Source organism: Ictidomys tridecemlineatus, chromosome 11 (genome assembly GCF_052094955.1).
Source record: "Ictidomys tridecemlineatus isolate mIctTri1 chromosome 11, mIctTri1.hap1, whole genome shotgun sequence".
NCBI lineage: Eukaryota > Metazoa > Chordata > Mammalia > Rodentia > Sciuridae > Ictidomys > Ictidomys tridecemlineatus.
The window spans coordinates 39078969-39093263 of record NC_135487.1 but is presented as its reverse complement, the minus strand read 5'-3'; the positions used below and the strand labels follow the sequence as shown (position 1 = coordinate 39093263).

Below are 14295 nucleotides of genomic sequence, written 5' to 3'. Positions count from 1 at the left end.
GCAAAGTAAGAGAGCAAATACAGGTAGCAAAAGATCACTTCAATAAAGAGATAGAAATTTTGAAGAAGAAGAATAAAGGAAAACAAATAATTTAAATTAAGGAAACAATAAACCAAATTAAAAACTCAATAGATGAGTCTGAGATTGTAGCTCAATGGAAGAGCACTTGCCTAGCATGTGTGAGGCACTGGGTTTGATCCCCAGCACCACATAAAAATAAATAAAATAAAAATAAAGATATTATGTCCATCTACAACTAAAAATTTTTTTTAAAAAATCAATATGAGTGGGCTGGGGCTGGGGCTCAGCGGTTGCACCCTTGCCTCGTGTGAGTGAGGCACTGGGTTCGATTCTCAGCACTGCATGTAAATAAATAAAATAAAGGTCTATCAACAACTAAAATATATATATATATTTTAAAAAATCAATAGAAAGCATCACCAATAGACTAGACCACATGGAAGATAGAACCTCAGGCAATGAAGACAAAATAAATAATTTTGAAAATAAAGTGGACCATGGAGAGAAGATGTTGAGAAACCACGAACAGAACTTCCAAGAATGATGGGATAACATGAAAAGACAAATTTAAGATTTATCAGGATAGATGAAGGTGTAGAGATACAAACCAAAGGAATGCACAATCTTTTCAATAAAATAATATCAAAAAAATTCCTAAATCTAAAAAATGAAATGGAAAATCAAATACAAGAGGATTACAGGACCCCAAATGAGCAAAATTACAACAGACTCACATCAAGGCACATTATAATGAAAATGCCTAGCATACAAAATAAGGATAGAATTTTTTAAAAAAAGATAGAATTTTTAAAGGCTGCAAGAGAAAAATATCAGATTACATATAGGGGGAAATCAGTTTGGATTTCAGCAGATTTCTCAACCCAGACCCTCAAAGTCAGGAGGTCCTGGAAAGACATATACCAAGCTCTGAAAGAAAATGGATGCCAACCAAGAATCCTATATCCAGCAAAATTAAGCTTCATATTTGAAGATGTAATAAAAATCTCCCATGATAAAAATTAAAAGGATTCACAGTCAGAAAGCCAGCACTTCAAATATTCTCAACAAAATATTCCATGAAGATGAAATGGAAAAAAAAAAGTGAAAACCAGCAAAGAGAGGAGCTACACTAAAGGAACAGTCAATCAAAGGAGGGCTGGGTTGTGGCTTAGTAGTAGAGCGCTTGCCTAGCATGTGTGAGGCATTGGGTTCAGTCCTCAGCACCACATAAAAACAAATAAATAAAATAAAGGTATTGTGTCCATCTACAGATAAAAAAATATTTTAAAAAAAGAAAAGGAAAAGTAATGCAAATTAAAAACTAGAAATAAACCAAAATTATCAGGAAAACAAAGCATATCTCAGTAATAACCTTGAACATTAATGGCCTAAACTCATCAATCAAAAGACACTGGCTGGCAGATTAGATTAAAAAAACAAGACCCAACAATATGATGTCTCCAAGAGACTCACCTCACAGGCAATGACATCTACAGACTGAAGGTAAAAGGATGGGAAAAAAACATATGACTCACATGGATTGCATAAACTAGCAGGGGTTTCTATCCTCATATCACACAAAGTGGACTTCAAGCCAAAGTTAATCAGAAGGGACAAAGAAGGACATTTCATACTCCTTAAAGGAATCATCAACAAGACATAACAATCATAAACATTTATGCCCCAAACAACAGAGCATCTACATATAGCAAACCCTTCTCAACTTGAAGAATCACACAGACCACAAAATAATAATACTGGATGATTTTAACACCCCTCTGTCACTACTGCATAGATCTTCCAAACAAAAACTAAACAAAGAAACATAGAACTCAATAATATAATCAATAATTTAGACTTAACAGATATATATAAAAATATTTCATCAGTGACTGAATACACTTTTATTTCTCAGCAGCACACAGATCCTTCTCTGATATAGACCATGTTATGTAAGCTATCACATATGTTGGCATACAATTGTAATAGAACCTTAATATGTTTTTAGCATCTGTAGGGTTATTTTGATAGCACCCTTTCCATTGATATTGATGTTTGTATTTTTGCTTTTTCTTGATTGGATTTGTTTGATTTTTATCAAATTTTAGCTGTATTATTTCTTCTCTATTTCATATATTTCTGCTCCTACTCTTATTTTTTTCTTCCTACTACTTAATTTGAAAATAATTTGATTATTATTCTAGCTTCTTTCTGATACAAGTACTTTAAGTTATAAATGTTCATCTGAATATGTTTCATCCCAGAGAGCCTGATATTTTAGCCTTTTATTATCACTCAGTTCAAAGCAATTTTTACTTACTTTTCTTGTACTTTCTTCCTTGACCTCAGAGATATTTATAAGTGTGCCATTTAATTTGGAAATAGTTGGTATGGGGGTGGGGTTCTATATATCTTAAAGTTATTGATTTCTAATGTAATAAATCAAGCTGGAAACATATTCTGCATGATTTCAACTTTTTTAAAAAAAAGTAATGGAAATCCTCTTTATATTGATTGTATTGGCTACATACATGCCAAAACTAATCAATTTACATACTTCAAATATGTGCATTTTATTGTACTTCAATTTTACCTCAATAAAGCTATGGGAAAAAATTTAAAAAGAGTATCAATATATAACATATACATTACCTGGCAAAACTGAGATTAGAATATCAAATCAATTATTACCAAAATGTAATATACCTATTTAATCCAAAGCACGTTTTAATGCATTGTCAGTAGGGCTTGATCACTGGTTTGAGAACCTACTGGTTTGAATTCATGCTCTAGTATTGAATAGTTGTTGCTACTTTCAGCAAGTTATTTAATCTAAGTCTTATTTCTTTATACTTTATCTGAAAAATTTACTTTTCAGAATATTTTTAAATATTTTTTTTAGTTGTACATGGACATAATATCTTTATTTTATTTATTTATTTTTATGTGGTGCTGAAAATCAAACCCAGTGCCTTGCACATGCTAGGGAGTGCTCTATCACTGAGTCACAACCCCAGCCCTTGCAGAATACTTATAATGATGAAAAAGAGCATTATATGAAGTGCCTTGCACAGATCTGACACATTGTGCTAAATAAATGGTAGCTATTATTATTATTCACCATCAAAAAGCAATTTGTGTGAGCCACACGTGGTGACTAAGGACTTAAAAGGCTGAGGCAGGAGTATTGCAAATTTAAGTTTAGCCTCAGCAACTTAGTGAGACCCTGTCTTAAGGCAAAAAAAAAGAAAAAATTAAAAGGGCTGGGGAGTATAGTTTAGTGATACAGCACTCCTGGGTTCAATACCCAGTAAAGCAAAAAAACGCAATTTGTGTGAAAGTATTAGAATAACAATGCAGAGCATGACTGTAACCCTGAAATCAACTAGTGGACTAATTTGTTACCAATTAATAATCCATCAAGTCCACCGGTCTTAAATGATCAATTCAAGTCTGAACAATAAAAGAAGAGAAAGGAATAAAAAAGGTATCTTGACTGTTTGACATTCTGAAGTGGCTAAATTTGATCCTAAAAAGATGTTCTTTGATTATAAAAACACTCTCATCACAGTAGCAGAAAAAAGAAATGAGATAATCTCTTATTTGTAAAGGGTTGTATTTCTCTAGATTAAAATACATGAAGAGAGCAGGATCTGGGAATTTAACATTGTTGTTACCCCACAGTCACACAGGAATTCAATTTCCAGGATATCTGGCATCTTTCACAAACATTGAATTCTCTGTCAAGAGCTATAAAAAACAAGGTGATCACTTTCACCTAGCACACAGAAAACAACAGCAGAGGAGTTTAACAAATATTGGAAAACACGATAACAGGTATATCAAATATAGAGAGGCATTAAAATCTCTAGAACAGCAACTAATTTCAGATCAGCACTAAAACAAGGAATATGTGTAATTTTCATATGTGGAATAATAAGACTCAAAGACCATGTAAACGAGTTTGTATATACATAATGTGGTCAGAAACAATTAAGATATACAGCATCCCTATTGTTGTACCCCCATGTATTATTCATTTTACATGTCAACTTGACAGATATCTGATTAAACACAATGTATTAGTATGCCTGTAACAGTATTTCCAGAAGAGATTAGCAATTTGTTTGTTTCTGGTTTTTTTTTTTTTTTTTTTTTTGGTATAATACCAGGGATATAATTCAGGGCCTCAAATTGACCAGTCAAGTGCTCTACCACTGAGCTATAGCCCCAGCCCTGAAATTAGCATTTGAATTATACCAAGTACTGCCCTTCCAACAAGAAAGAAAGAAAAGAAATCATGAGATTTATTATAAAGTTCATGTGATTATGGAGCCTGAGATTGCCTACAATTGCCATCTGCAAGCTAGATGTCCATATCTCCTATTGGTTCAGTTTCTCCAGAGGACCCTAATTAAGATATTCATTAAAATAGTACATTATTTGTTCATGATTAACTCATTAATTAACACCATGACAGCTCAACTGCATATCTCTAATTTCTAGATAGTAGATATTATTTTGCCATCAACAGAATTCTAGAACAACTTACCCCCCCATTCCATATACATTTTTTTGTTGTTATTGTTTTTTGGGGTTTTTTTTTGGCAGTGCTGAGGATCAAACCCAGGGTCTTACATGTGTAAAGTAAGTGCTTTACAACTGAGCATCATCCCCAACCTATACATTTTTTTCTTTATTTGTTGTTTTTCTTTTTTAAATATTTTTTAGTTGTAGATGGACATGTTACCTTTATTTAATTAATTTATTTTTATGTGGTGATGAGGATCGAACCCAGTGCTTTACACATGAGAGGTAAGCGCTCTACCACTGAGCCACAACCCCAGCCCTATTTGCTCTTTTTAGATACACATGACAGTACAATGTATTCTGACATATTACACATACATGGAGAATAACTTATTCTAATTAGGATCCCATTTTTGTGATTGTACAAGATGGGGAGTTTCACTGATGGTGTATCCCCCAACCTATACTTTTTTACTACAAGATAAAATGCCATGTTCAAGGGAAACTCATCCATCTAACCAGTTGCTTAGAATAATGTGGGCTCCTAGTCTAGACTAATTACTGACTCTTCTATACTGTGCCTGAGGAACAGCTATAATGACTGCCTTAGGAGTCTATGAGATATCTTAGTATCCTTATGAAACTCCCCCCTTTTTTTTTCCTTTTAACTTCAGTTGGTTGCCTTAATTTGTAACAAGTCTTAACAAAGACATTACAATTAATGATATAAATGGATTTAAATGATATCAAATTCATAGTTTCAACTTCAATAGGTAACTTAAATTTTCAAAAGTCAGACATTGACTCAGATATTATATAGCCTATAAGTAAATAATAATAAAATAAATTCATGAGAAGAAAGACAGCCTTAGCCAGATCATTCTAGGTTGCAAAAATCAACAGGGTTTGCATACCACAAATTGCACAAAGTTATAAGAATATATGTAGACTTCAGTTTCTGGTCTGTTGTGCATACAACTTGGAAATCGGGGCTGGGATTATGGCTCAGCGATAGATAGCTCGTCTAGCACGTTCGAGGCCCTGGTTTCCATCCTCAGCACCACATAAAAATAAATACAATAAAGATATTGTGTCCAGTTACAACTAAAAAATAAAAAATAAAAAACTTGGAAATCACTACTCCAACCTAACAACAATGCAAAGAACTGAACAAACTGAAACATTAAACACTCTTCTCAGATCCAGTCATAGGGGAGACCCCACACTTTTGTGAGTTTTACCTTTGGGAGCTCAAACAATTTCTCACAATTAGTATCAAAGAAAAATCCCCCACTGCTTCTGGCAGGGAAAGGGGAAAAGAAACCATTTTGAAATAAGCCAGCATTCTGTCCTTAACCAGTTCTGCCCTCAAGAGAAATAATTTAACTAGAGCTTAACCCTGCTAGGGTCATATCAGTGCCTAACTAACCTTCTTGATCACTTTAGCCATCCTGTCTGCGACATCCTTTGCCCATGGAGGGGAGCATATAGGGGACGGGACTAAAAAGGTTCTGTAAAGTTCAAAGGCATGAAGGCTTGCTAAAAAATTGAGACTTAATCATAGGACTATGGAATGCTTTCCTTACCCTCAACAATTTATCATATTACTCAAGACCTATTTATACCTGTTTCTTTTACCTAGTACACTATATTCAACTCTCAAGAAAAAAATTATAAGGAACTCTAAAGGCAAAAAATATCTAAAAATAAAATAAATAAACACAGTTGAAGTGGCATAGCAAGCATAAAAACCAGACTCAGATATGGCAGGGATGCTGCAATTATCAAACTGGAAGTTTAAAAGTGTAGTTTTAATGATGAAATATGCTAAGAGCTATAAAGGTTAAAACAAATAACACGTAAGAACAGATGGGCAATGCAAGAAAGAAAGTAGACATTCAAGAAAAAATGACTTGAAAGGCTAAAAGCAGGAGGACCACAAGTTCAAGGCTAGTCTCAGCAACTTAGCAAAACCCTGTCTTAAAATAAAAATAAATAGATAAATAATTTTTTAAAAGGCTGGGGATGAAGTTCAGTACTAGAGCACAACTGGGGTTCAACCCCTAGTACCACCAGAAAAAAAAAAAACTGAAATCCAGGAAAGAGCCAAAAAGGATGCTAGAAATCAAAAACACCTTAACTAAAAATGAATAATACCTTTGATGGGTTTAGGAGACAATATGACTAAGCAAAGAATCTCTAGCTTGAAGATATCTCAATAGAAACCTCCAATCCTGAAAAGCAAAGGGATTTAAAAGAAAAACTTTTTTTTAAAAATATATTTTTAGTTGTAGATGGACACATTATTTTTATTTATTTATTTTATGTGGTGCTGAGGATCAAACCCAGTGCCTCACACATGAGAGGCAAGCGTTCTCCCACTGAGCTACAGTCCCAACCCCTAAAAGAAAAACTTTTTAAAAATACAATATCTAAGGGCTGTGGGTCACATATGAAATGTATAAATGTGTATAATGGAAAGGAAAATAGAAAAAAGAATATTTGCACCAATAATGACTGAGAATTTACTCAAATTAATGTCAGATACCAATCCATAAATCCAGGAAGCTCAGAAAAAAACAAGCAGGATAAATGCTGAACAAACAAACAAAGCCCTACTCTGAGGCATAGCCTACTCCAAATACATAAAACCAAGGATTTTTCAAAGAAAATATACAGAAAGCAGTCACACTTTAAAAATACCTTAGCTACAGAGGAGCAAATATTAAGACTGTATCTGATTTCTCCTTAGAAACCATGCAAGAAAGAAGAGAGAAGAATGAAACATTTAATAAGTCTTCAGAGAGAGGAAAAAAAAAAAAAAACAACCACCAACCTAGAAATCTATACTCGTAAATTTATCCTTTGAAAATAAAGCAGACTATATTAATAATCATTTTGAATGGCAATGGTCTAAATACACCAATCAAAACACAGAGAAGAGTGAATTAAGAAATAAAATCCCTTTGCTGGGGATGCAGCTAGGAGGTAGAACACTTGCTTAGGATGAGTGAGACTCTGGGTTCAATCCACAAAATCACAAAAAAGAAAAGAAAAAAAAGGAGAATCAAGACCCAACCATTGGTAGCTACAAGAAACATACTTTAAATATAAAGACATATATAGGTTAAAAGTAAATGGATGTAGAATGATAACCATTCTAACACTAACCAAGAGAAAACAGGAAGGCCAGAGATGTATGCAGGTACCTGCCTAGTATACCCAAGGCTCTAGATTCAATCCCCAGCACCACAAAAAATAAAAATAAAAAGGAAAGAAAGAAAGAAAGAGAAAAAAAGAAGGAAGATAGGAAGGAAACAGGAGTAGCATAGCTATATCAGTTTCAGACTGCAAACCAAAAAAAAAAAATATATATATATATATATAGTTATGTAGGGATAAAGAAAAAAATATATATATATATATATCAGGGATAAAGAATGCTTTATATATGATAAAAGAGTCAATTCTTTAAGACCAAAAATTCCTTGACATGTATTACTTCTACATGAGATAAAAACTAGAGACCTACAGGGAGAACTAGATGGACCTACTATAATAGAGACTATAACATCCCTCTGTCAAAAATGTACAGATTCAGCAGGCAGAAAACCAGTAAGGACAGAGCTGAACATTACCAATCAACTGGATAAAATGGACATCTATAGACTACTTCACCTAATAACAGCAGAATACACTTTCTTCTCAAGTTTACATGAGATTTTCACCAAGACAGACCACATTCTGAGCCATAAAACATACCTAAACTTATTTAAAACAAAGTCACACAATGTTACTCTCAGATCACAAGGGAATTAAACTAGAAATCAATAACCAAAAGATACCTGGAAGCTGGGCATGGTGCCATACACTTATAATCCCAGCTACTCAGGAGGCAGAGGATTGAAAGTTCAAGGCCAGTCTGGGCAACTTGGTGAGGCCCTGTCTCAAAATAAAACTTGAAAGGACTGGGGATATAGCTGAGTAGTAGAGTGCTTATCTGGTATGCATGAGCCCCTCAGTTCAACCTCCAATAGCACACAAACACACACACATAAAAAGATATCTGGAAAGATCTCAAAATACTTGGATATTAAACAACACATTTTTTAAAAAACACATGGGTCAAAAATGAAAATTAAAAAAAATTTTAAAAATATTTTGAAATCACTGAAAGTAAAAACACAACTTATGAAAATTTGTGGGATGCAACAAAAGCAGGGCTTAGAGGGAAATTTACAGTGTTAGATGCATATATTAGAAAAGAAGAAAGATCTAAACTCAGTCACCTAAGGATCTACCTTAGGAAACTAGAAAAAGGAGAGTATACAAAGTATTAATTAAGAGAAGAAAAGAATTACAGCAGAAATCAATGAAAATAACAATAATGATGAAATATGAAAATGAATTTAAAAAGCTCATTCTCTGAAAAGATCAGTAAAATAAAAACCTCTAGACAGGTTAAGAAAGAAAGGACACATTACTAATATCAGAAATGAAAGAAGGGACATTACTGTAGATCCTACAGACACTAAATGATGAAAAATGAATACTATTAACAACTCTATATCCACATGCAATGGACCATATGTTAGTCAGCTTTCTATTGCCATAACAAAATACCTGAGATAATAAAAGGAGGAAACATTTATTTTGGCACATGGTTTCAGAAGTTTTCAGTCCATTATGGCTTTACTACATCACTTTGGGCCTGTGGCAAGGCAGAACATCATGGTAGGGCCAAGCTGGTGAAGCAAGGCTGCTTACCTCATGGTAGCCAGGAAGCAAAGTGAGAAGAAGGAGGTAGGGTCACAATATACCTACCCCTTCAAAGGCACAAACCAATGACCTAACTTTCTTCCATTAAGCCCCACCTTCTAAAGTTTCTACTACCTCCAAGAGTACCATCTGAGAACCAAGCCTTCAACACACAAGTTTTGGGGAGAAATTTAATATACGAACAATAACAAACCAATTCCTTAAAAAACACAATCTTCTAAGCTCACCCAACGATAAATTTAGGCCTATATCTATTAAAGAAATTAAACCAATAATCAATAAACTTCAGAAACAGAAAAAAACAGACATAGATGGATTTGCTGATGAACTCGACTGAACACATAAGGAAATTATACCAATTCTCTACAATCTCTCTCAGAAGACAGAAGCAGAGGGGATACTTCCTGATTTATTCCCTGAGGACACCCTTACCCTAACATCAAAACCAGATAAAGACATTACAAGAAAACTACAGACCAATGTCTATTATGAATATAAATACAAAACACTAGCAAATTAAACCCGACAATGTGCTGGGCACAGAGGCACACATCTGTAATCCAGGTGACTCAGAAGGCTAAGGCAGAAGGATCACAAATTCAAGATCATTATCAGCAACTTAGCAAGACCCTGTTTCAAAACAAATATTTTAAAAAGGGCAGAGTATAGCTCAGTAGTAGAACTTTCCTGGGTTCATTCCAAAAAAGGAAAAAAAAGGAACTGACTGAGGAGGCAATTAAACTGAGAGTCAATTAATACTGATACCACAAGAAGTTTGCTAAACTTGACCTTCAAAAATAAAAAAAATAGAGCAATTGCACATACAGATAACAGCATACTATTTTTCACTATCAGAAAGATATATTAGCAATCAATTTGCTTATTCCATTTGCCAATGTGATTGATTACCTCTAAAACGTTGAATAATTTTGCCACTTTTTCTTAATGAAATAATTTCATATATACACTTATTAAGTATATTGAAAGAAATTACTTTGGATATATTAAAATCATTGCATCATTAAAGAAAAGAAATAAAATGCATCCAATAATATGTAATTATTACAAAAGGTGCAACCAAGCTGTGTGGCCTTTGGCCCTTCATCTTTAATTAAAGAAATCAACCAGTAGTCTCTTGAAACAAGAGCAAGCCCATGGTGATGCCATCTGGCTAGTTGCTTGAGGGGACAAACAAAAAGGACACAGTGGTCAGAATGCCTGACGTGGTAAAGGTCTGATAATGGCATGATGAGAGTAGAACCTAGAGGGACATCAGCTAGGGGTGGTGTCTATGGACATTAACCACACCCTGACTATTGTTGCATCCAACACTCTTGATGCTCATTCATATTCATCTCTGGGACTTGGAAAACAGCAAACAGATAAAGCCTATAGATGGATGGACTTTGGCCTTTTCTCCTGATTCCTAATATCTGGCCGTAGGAATTCATGTGGGTAAAGTGTGTAAAGTATGTGGGGGGTGGGGGTGGGATTTTCTTTGGACATGAGAGAAAAATTCATTCTTAGTATTGTGTATATTCCTGATGGGAAATATCTGACCAGTAGAGTTATAAATGGAATTATCAATATTTTTGATATTGCAACTGGAAAACTTCTGCATACACTGGAAGGTCACACTTCATGCATCTGCTCCTTGTCCTTTTCCTGAACTCTCAATTCTTTATCACTGCTTCAGATGTTCAATACATCAAGATCTACTACCAAGCTAATTTGGCTGGCATGCTGCATGGCCATGCCTCCCAGGTATTGAACATCCAGTTTTGTCCTGAAGACACTAATTTTGCTTCTGGTTCATCTGACAAAAATATGAAAATTTGGGATGTTGGAAAGAGAATGGATACTCACACTCTCTTAGATTACCAGAATCAGTTCTGAAGACTAAAATACAACGGAAATGGTTCTAAAAGTTTGTGTGTTGGAGATGACCAGGAAATTCACATCTATGATTGTCCAATTAAACATCAATATCAGGCTGAGGTTGTGACTCAGTGGTAAAGTGCTCGCTTAGCACAGACAAGGTGCTGAGTTTGATCCTCAGCACCACATAAAAATAAATAAGTAAAGTAAAGGTGTTAAAAAAGAAAAGAAAAAAAAATTGTTCAGTCAGCAGGCTTCCCTTCCCCATCTCCTTTCAGAGCAGCTGTGGGCGGGGACTTTCCACCTGGCTGAGGAGACCAATCAGAAGCTGACATGGCAATGGACCCCAACTGCCACAAGTTCCCGCCAACTAAAGCAATTGCCTAGTCATCTCACATCAGCCCTGACCAACCCATGACAGGCAAGATCCCCCTAAACTTGGCAGGGCCAACCTGCTGTTAGTAGCTACAATTTAGATGGCCTAGGCCCTTCTACCTCCAGCTTCCCTTATTAGCCCTTCATCCTTTACAGACCCGTGAACCTCGCAGGGAGTGCCCCCCATTAAACCTTCTTTTGGTGCGTCATTCTTGTTCTGTGGTCCCTGATCTCCTGCGCCCCTTTCTGCTTTACAGACATTGATGCTTTACAAACATCAATGTCCAGGGGCTAATACTACGAAAAGAGTGTATAGACTGATCATGACATTCCTTCTTCAGTGCGTTTAAAAGAAATATACTGTAGCAAAGACTTAAATTTTGTAGATATAGTATAAAAATGTTTTATTGTAAGTGCTGTTCATACTTAAACATAAATAAAGCATTCTTCATGCAAATAACAAAAAAGAATCATTACAGACCATAACCAAAAGAGATTATCCCTCATATGCAAAATTAGTTCAATATTTGAAAATCACATAATCCATCACACAAATAGGTTAAAGAAGAAACAACACATGGTCAGATTATCAGATTAATAGATGCAGGAAAAACTTTAGAAAAAAGTCCAAGACCATTCACAAAAAAAAAAAAAAAAAAAACCTCCCAGTCAACTAGAAATAGAGGGGATAGAGGGGAACTTCCTCAACTTGTTAATATTTGTGAAAAAATATACAACTGACATCATATTTAATTATAAAACTCAAAGCTACTAAGATCAAGAACAAAATAACAATGCTCAGCACTGCTTTTCAGCATCATACTGAAAGTCCTAGCTAATGCAATATGACAAAAAAAAAAAAGAAAAGAAAAGATACAAACAGACTGGGAAGAAATAAAACTGTCAGCTCACATACAACATAATCATATATGCACAAAATCCAAAAGAATCAACAAAAATGCTACAGGAACTAACAGTAATTATAGCAGGGTTATAGGACACAAGGTTAATACACAAAAGTCAATTGCTTCCCTGTACACAACAAATGAACAAGTAGAATTTGAAATTAAAAACACAAAATCAATTATTTTAGGACTAAAAATGAAATACTTAGGTAAAAGTTTAACAAAATATATACATGAGGAAAACTACAAGGTTCTGACAAATAAAATTAAAGAGGAACTCAATAAATGGAGAGCTATTCCATGTTGATGGACAGAAGGACTCAATACTGTCAAAAAGACACTTCTTTCCAACTTGATCCATAAATTGAATGCAATCCCAGTCAAAATCCCAGCACATTATTTCACAGATATTAACAAACTGATCCTCAAGCTTTACAAAGATGCAAGAGTCACAGTAGCTAACATAGTATTAAAAGAGAACAAATTTGAAGGATTTTTCATTACCCAATTTGAAGACATGCTATAAACCTCCAGTAATCAAGATAATGGTACTAGTGTAAGAACAGAAAAGTCAATATAACAAAATAGCCCAGAAATAGCTTTAGGTAGACACAATATCTTTATTTTATTTGTATGTGGTGTTAAGGATCGAACCCAGTGCCCTGAGCATGCCAGGCAAGTGCGCTACCACTTGACTCATATCCCCAGCCTATTTATTTATTTTTTATGTGGTGCTGAGGATGGAACCCAGGCCTCACACATGTCAGGCAAGCACTCCACCATTGAGCTGTAACTCCAGACCCTGAATTTTTTTCTTTATTAATTTTTAGTTGTCAATAGAGTTTATTTATTTATATGCAGTGCTGAGAATTGAACACAGTGCCTCATAGATGCTAGGCAAGCGCTCTATCACTAAGCCACAGCCACAGCCCAGCAACTGAATTTTGACAAAAGAACAAAAGCAATAAATGGAGCAAAAAAAATCTTTTCAACAAATGATACTGAAAAAAACTTAATATTCATATATAAAAAAGATGAATATAATAATACACCAATAAAAATATGGAAAAATATTGATCTAGATGCAAGCTTTACACCCTTCACAAAAGTTATCTCAAAATGGAGCAGAGAGCTCCATGTAAAATGCAAAATTATTAAACTACTAGAGCAAAACACAGAGAAAAATGTAGATGACCTTAAATTCAGCAATGACTTGTTAGGATACATAAAAAAATATATAAGTCATGAATTTAAAATTTCCTAGTTGGGCATAGTGATACACACACATAGTTCCAGATCCTCTGGAGGCTGAAACAAGAGGATCATTTGAGCCCAGGAGTTTAAAGCCATTCTAGGCAATATAGTAAAATCTTGTCTCAAAAAAAAGAAAGAAAATCCCCCTGCCTTGGGAAAGGTTGTAGGGAGGGGAGATAGTGGGAAGTTAGATAATAGGTACCTATGTTAGTCATCTTTTCATTGCTGTGACCAAAATACCTAACATAAATAACTTTAAAAAGCAAAGATTTATTTTGGCTCAAGGGCTGTAGACCATGATTACCTGGCCCTTGCTTTGGGCCTGAGGGGAGGCAGAATATCATGCCAGAAGGAAAGCTGACTACTTTATGGCAGCCAGGAAGCAGAGTGAGTGCATGCCACAAGGAAGGAACAGAGGTCAAGACATGACCTTTCAGCACATATCACTAGTGACCCACTCCTTCTGATTAGGCCCTATCTTCCACAGTTTCCACCACCTCTTAATAGCCATCAAATTCTGTATGGATTAATCCACTGATGAAGTCACAGACCT

General features: G+C 34.7%; 1 protein-coding gene and 1 pseudogene across 5 annotated transcripts in view; one reads left to right on the top strand and one right to left on the bottom strand.

The window, feature by feature from the left end:
- Positions 1 to 14295, bottom strand: part of Zfyve9 (zinc finger FYVE-type containing 9) — a 175484-nt gene that overhangs the window by 122605 nt on the left and 38584 nt on the right. The window lies entirely within an intron of this gene.
- Positions 9322 to 11346, top strand: LOC101960097 (WD repeat-containing protein SL1-17-like; annotated as a pseudogene).